The following is a 6,893-nucleotide window of genomic DNA, read 5'->3' as shown; positions in this document are numbered from 1 at the left end:
ATTTTTTTATAATTTTTTTTTCTTGCAACTGCTTCGCCATGACCTATCTCTCAGTCTGTTGAGCCGCTGGTCTGTCGACTGTCTTTCTCCATTCTTCTTTGTCTTTTAGCCATGTACAGGCCCCACCCATTTTATCATGTTGTCCATCCATCGCTTTCTACGTCTGCCTCTTCTTCATTTACCAGGCGCTGTTTACACCCTAACGAGCTCCCATCTGTTAATCAAGAGAGGGCCTCCGCAAGAGAGAGCCCCACAATGGATGGGTCTTGACAAGAGAGAGAGAGCCCCACAATAGATTGGTCTTGACAAGAGAGAGACCCACAATGGATGGGTCTTGACAAGAGAGAGCCTCACAATGGATGGGTCTTGACAAGAGAGAGCCTCACAATAGATGGGTCTTGACAAGAGAGAGACCTCACAAGACTGGGGCTCCCACAAGACTGGGTCCCACACGCAAGAGGTCCCACAAGAGATGGGTCTTGACAAGAGAGAGCCTCACAATGGATGGGTCTTGACAAGAGAGAGCCTCACAATAGATGGGTCTTGACAAGAGAGAGACCTCACAAGACTGGGGCTCCCACAAGACTGGGTCCCACACGCAAGAGGTCCCACAAGAGATGGGCCACGACAAGAGAAGGACCTCCACAAGAGAGCTTTCAGCAAAATCCTCATCGACTTTTCATTAAAAATTCGGCAAAGTTAATCAATTAACGCGGTAATTTCGCTTCTAAAGAATTATTTTTGACCAATTACTACATTCTTTTATGAAATAATTTTATTTGTTGGCAAAATATTTTTTAAAGACTGCGGAAAAAATATTTTTTAATTAGGAAAATAATTAGGGGGCTCCTTCATTGTCTCAGGGCCTCCAGACTTCCAAGTCTGGTCATGTAATTGATTTAATTTTTAAAAAAGTAAACTGTTTTTTTTTACACATTGATTTGTTTGTTTGTTTGTTTTTTTCTGAAAAGAAAGTTAAAGAAATCAATTGGCTGTAAAAAATACTGCGGGTAACATTCGTATCACAGTTATCTCTAGGATCAGATGTTATGGAGCTGGGCACCGGGTTGGTGGTTTGGGAATCCCTGACCATGTACGTCACAATAGGGCTAAGTTAAACGACACTATACGCTATGCTTCCGGTATTTTTAGCGTAAACTTTACGCTTAACTTAACGGTCTGGGTCACCTAGGTGATTTACAAGCTTAGCGGTCAAAGGTCAAAGGCTAAACTCTATCATTACAAGACAAGAAAAGAACACAAAAAAGGAAAAGGGGGCCGGGGGGGGGATGTTTTCAACCAATGTGTGAAAGTGTAAATTTATTAATTATACGTTTTACTCGTTGACTCAAGAGTTGAAGAGAGATCTACTTCCTAGGCCAAACCTCACGCAGGACGACGAGAGAGGGAAGCGGGCAGGGTATGAACCCGGGACTATCATGAGGACCAAACTTACAGTCCAACGCCCTTATCGCATGAACAGGTAGCCTTTTTTTTTTTTCATTTTAGAGTCGTTTTATTGTATTTCAATAGCAATGTATTCTACTGCAAGACATTTCAGCGTACATTTTGTTTAGCATGAAACTACTTTTGCTGATATGAATTTCTTGCAACTATAATAAGTCACATTTTGTATTAATTCTGTTTATAACTCTTATCCCTCCCCCCCTGCGCCCATAAAAAAAAATTAGCGATAAAAAAAAAATTCATATTAATTTTAAGATTTTCAATTTTTGTTTCCTTAATGTTCATTGAACTGAACTGTCTAATCAAGTCTAAGTTGGTCTTGAAAGTCTGTAGTGAGTCTCTGTTCACATTGGCAAGAGGATAGAACAATGGAAATGTCAATATCATCATCACCACTTCATTATCGCTAATATCATCATCATCATTTCATTATCAACAATATCATCATCACCACTTCATTATCGCTAATATCATCATCACCACTTCATTATCGCTAATATCATCATCATCATTTCATTATCAACAATATCATCATCACCACTTCATTATCGCTAATATCATCATCATTACTTCATTATCGCTAATATCATCGTCATCATTTCATTATCAACAATATCATCATCACCACTTCATTATCGCTAATATCATCATCATTACTTCATTATCGCTAATATCATCATCATCATTTCATTATCAACAATATCATCATCACCACTTCATTATCTTCAGTATCATCATCACCACTTCATTATCGCTAATATCATCATCATCATTTCATTATCAACAATATCATCATCACCACTTCATTATCGCCAATATCATCATCATCATTTCATTATCGCTAATATCATCATCATCACTTCATTATCAACAATATCATCATCACCACTTCATTATCTTCAGTATCATCATCACCACTTCATCATCGCCAATATCATCATCATCATTTCATTATCGCTAATATCATCATCATCACTTCATTATCAACAATATCATCATCACTTCATTTCATTATCAACAATATCATCATCACCACTTCATCATCGCCAATATCATCATCACCACTTCATCATCGCCAATATCATCATCATTACTTCATTATCTTCAGTATCATTATCATCACGTAATTATCGTCCTCCTCCTCGTCATCTCGACTGACACACAAAAGAGGATCACTTCATCATCGCCAATATCATCATCATCACTTCATTATCAACAATATCATCATCACTTCATTATCAACAATATCATCATCACTTCATTATCGTCAATATCATCATCATCTCGTAATTATCGTTCTCCTCCTCGTCATCACAGCTGACACACAAAAGATGACCAACCAAAAGGAGACACATTCCAAGAACACTTCACACATTTGTTTCCTTGTATTTCTTCAAAGTAGCTTTTTATTAAAAAAAAAATTAAAAAAATTAATTTATTAATGTTCGAAATGTAATGACTAAAGCAATGTAAGCGTAGTGTATTAATAAGTATGGAATCGAATTTTCTGAAGAGTTTTACTTCACTCTATTGACTTTGCACCTTCATGGGGAGATAAATAAACAGTTTTAGTATCAAATAGTTTGTCGTATTTTACTTATATGTTTGAAATTTGGAAATTGTGTGTGAATCCGAAAATTAAGTATAACTACAGTATTTCTCACGTGACCACGTTACGACCTACATATTTTTGCCGCATTGATGCAGACAAAGCCGCAATCTACACAGGTCTATTTAAGTTTTCTTTTGGTCTTCTGCGCCTTTCTTCAACAAGAGATTTTCTTTGAGTCTCAAATGTGTTTATAAACACTTTCATTAAAAATATGTTACCATTTATAAGAAATAAAAAAAAACAACATTGTGTGTAGAAACTATCAAAAGCGAAACATAGTTCTGAGTGAACGAAAAAAAAAATGCACACGATGGACATATACATGGTCGAAGAAAGGACAATGACCACTCACTCCTAATGTGAAGGACCCAATATACTGCAGCACATTTTGGACAAGTTTCAATACATTTCTCTTGACCTTCATTATTGGGATCTTGACAAGGGCTTTCAATGGGCACTCAAAACTATACAAGTCTGTTTAGATCGAGAATGATATTTTTTATTTCTTATTTAAAATCATACCTGAATAATTATATCAATTAAGTCTAAGGGTATAACACAGCCTCGGCAAGTATTTGGGGGGAGGGGGGGACTAGGGGGCAGATAAACAGGCCTAATGTCCTTAACAATGTGCAATAAGTTGAGTGATATCAACCAAGTTTGGTAAGAAACTGAATCCTAACCTTAAACATTGTTGGCACTTCAAACAAGGGAGAGAAGCAATAAAATTAATACGATTTTTCAAATGTTTGTCTCCCCTGCTGGTTATGTACTCTACTGGGCAAATAAGGTCAACGTCAGAACAGGTTTCTAAGATAGGTGTACTTAATAGTTTAATGCTTTTTTTTTTCCTGCTTCATGTATTTTGTACCTACAGTAAACTGGCGTCTATTTTATTGCTATAAACTCAAAACAATAATCACTGACTAGGTGTCGCTAGATCTCAAAGAAACAGCTACCTCCATGAAAGTCTCAGATCTTGCTTTTATTATTACTGTAGCTCCACACCCCAGCGCCCCACCCAACACGATACCATACATGCCTGATTACGCCGTTCCGCCACCCTCCTACCTAACACGAATACCCAGGCCCCTCCTCAACCTAAATATGGCTAACGTATACCCTCCTTCCCACAGAGTCACACAATACTGCAGCGGTTTTTATCTATCTCTATCCACACGACCGATTTCGATATTGGGGACACTATTGAAAATGCCGCTTATGAGAAATGGTAGGCTCTTTCTTGAGGAGCTGGTTGAGATACCAACCTTGACATTGTCGCAATGCGGTTCTCTATTTAAGGCCAGGGGAAGTTTGAATCAAATGACGTCGCAGACTATATATATGTATGTTGTTTTTTTTCCTGCCGTAACTTGCCAGACAGGTGTTGCAGGTCCCGCGAGATAACGTGGCTTTCTTATAAGATATTTTGATGGATAAATAAGATCTGTGTCGCATGCGAATACCGCATTGCAGATGGTACGTAGACCGTGTCACCGGTCACAGAAGTACATAGTACCTAAATACGTATGTAGACCAGGGGTTGCAAAGTGCCCTACGTACACCGCTTAGCGCACGGTAGGTGCACTGTCCATCTCAGTGCAAACCCAAAAAAAAAAAAAGTTAATTGTTTTACTGAACGCTCTGTCAAGTCTAGGGGATGGTTAAATCTGAGGCAAAAAAAAAACAAAAAAACAAAAACGATTAGCTACGTATCAAAGGGGGTCGGGTTCAAACCCCGACTAGAGCAGAGTTGTGTTTGCTGAGCACCTAAAGGCAACACTGAACCCTTCTCCCAATTACCCCACCCCCCTCCCGACCGGTCTGCAAAAGTTGCGCCATAGATAAGTATTTAAAAAAAAAAACCTTTTGAAAACAATGTAAATGTCAATATGGATGCCTGGTCGTGAGATAGGCGCTTCGGGCTGTCATCACGATTGGCCGAGTTCGAACACTGTCCGCGTCCATCCCCTGCGGTCCTGCGTGATGTTTGGAACGTCCGAAACCTGTACACCAAATCAAGAAGTTCATTTTGAAACTGTGAATGTGACTAATGTGTGTGTGTGACATGTGTGCGTGTGACACGTGTGTGTGACATGTGTGTGTGACATGTGTGTGTGTGACATGTGTGTATGTGACACGTGTGTGTGACATTTGTGTGTGACATGTGTATGTGTGACTGTGTGTGTGTGACATGTGTGTGACCTGTGTGTATGTGACACATGAGTATGTGACCTATGTGTATCTGACATGCCTGTACATGACATGTGTAAGTGACCTGTGTGTATGTGACACATGAGTATGTGACCTATGTGTATCTGACATGTCTGTACATGACATGTGTAAGTGACCTGTGTGTATGTGACACATGAGTATGTGACCTATGTGTATCTGGCATGCCTGTAAACGACATGTGTAAGTGACCTGTGTGTATGTGACACATGAGTATGTGACCTATGTGTATCTGACATGTCTGTACATGACATGTGTAAGTGACCTGTGTGTATGTGACACATGAGTATGTGACCTATGTGTATCTGACATGTCTGTACATGACATGTGTAAGTGACCTGTGTGTATGTGACACATGAGTATGTGACCTATGTGTATCTGACATGCCTGTACATGACATGTGTAAGTGACCTGTGTGTATGTGACATCATGTATATGACATGCGTGTATGTGACACAGATGATATAAAAGGTTGTACATATTTTGTTCAGCCAATAGGTCAAGATTAGTGGCTGAGCGGTAAAGCACTTGGCTTCCGAACCAGGGTTCGAATCCTGGGATTTTTTAACTTTGGGATCTTTGAGCGCCTCTGAGTCTACCCAGCTCTAATGGGTACGGTACCTGACATTAGTTGCGGAAAGTAAAGGCGATTGGTCGTTGTACTGGTCACATGACAGCCTCGTTAACCGTGGGCCACATTTACATCATCTGCCTTATAGATCGCAAGGTCTGAAAGGGCAACAACAACTACTACTACCATGGGCGTAGCCAGGATTTTTTTTCGGGGGGGGGTTTTGGGGGGGTGAATTTTTTTCTCCCCCCCCCGACCCCCCCCCCCCCCCGCGAAAAAAATTTATATGTATTTATGTGTGTGTGTGTACATAATCTTTATTACATTCTGACCCTTCATTCTTTCGGAAGACGTTTATTGTGCCCTAGAATAGGTTCTTCCATGAGTTAGGGAAAAAATTGTAGATTCCCCGATATTACCAGCAAAGGGATCTGGGGGAGCGCTAGGAGCTCCCCCAGCGCGGGGCGAAGCCCCGCCTCCAAGCACTATTTCTGATATTGAAAACCAACAAAATGCATATTCTGAGGTATCTACAGTGCATTTTCCTGCTATTAAAAAGTTCTATTTAAAAAACCTAATGTGCTATTCTTACTGACTTAGACCCTCCATCGTCGTTCGGCGCATTTGCCATCAAGCTGTTTCCATAAAATTGTGGACTCCCCGCCATTACTAGAAAGGGGGTCTGGGGGAGCGCTAGGAGCTCCCCAGCGCGGGGCGAAGCCCCGACGCCAAAAACTATTTCTGGTATTGAAAGCCAACAAAATGCATATTCTGAGGTATCTACAGTCCACTTTAATGATATTAAAAGGTTTTATTTCAAAAACCTAATGTGCTATTCTTACTGACTTAGACCCTCCCACGCCGTTCGGAGCATTTGACGTCAAGCAGTTTCCATAAAAATCTGTCACTGGTAATGTCTGAAGCCTCTTCCCACCTACCATGAGGACCTCCATGAATGAGTGGCGTCAAGTTGTACTAGGATATCATTGCAACTCTTCTTTTGCGTAATTC

At 40.1% G+C, this 6,893-nt stretch overlaps 1 protein-coding gene across 2 annotated transcripts in view; it reads left to right on the top strand.

Moving 5' to 3' along the window:
* The first annotated feature begins 1,328 nt into the window (after positions 1 to 1,328).
* Positions 1,329 to 6,893, top strand: part of LOC129925029 (calmodulin-beta-like) — a 138,978-nt gene continuing 133,413 nt past the window's right edge. For both annotated transcript variants that reach the window (XM_056023064.1, XM_056023063.1), the window contains exon 1: positions 1,329 to 1,483. The gene's annotated coding sequence lies outside the window, so the exon portion shown is untranslated. The remainder of the gene's footprint in view (positions 1,484 to 6,893) is intronic.

This window comes from Biomphalaria glabrata, chromosome 3 (genome assembly GCF_947242115.1).
Source record: "Biomphalaria glabrata chromosome 3, xgBioGlab47.1, whole genome shotgun sequence".
NCBI classification, from domain to species: domain Eukaryota; kingdom Metazoa; phylum Mollusca; class Gastropoda; family Planorbidae; genus Biomphalaria; species Biomphalaria glabrata.
This window is presented reverse-complemented; position numbering and strand designations above follow the sequence as displayed.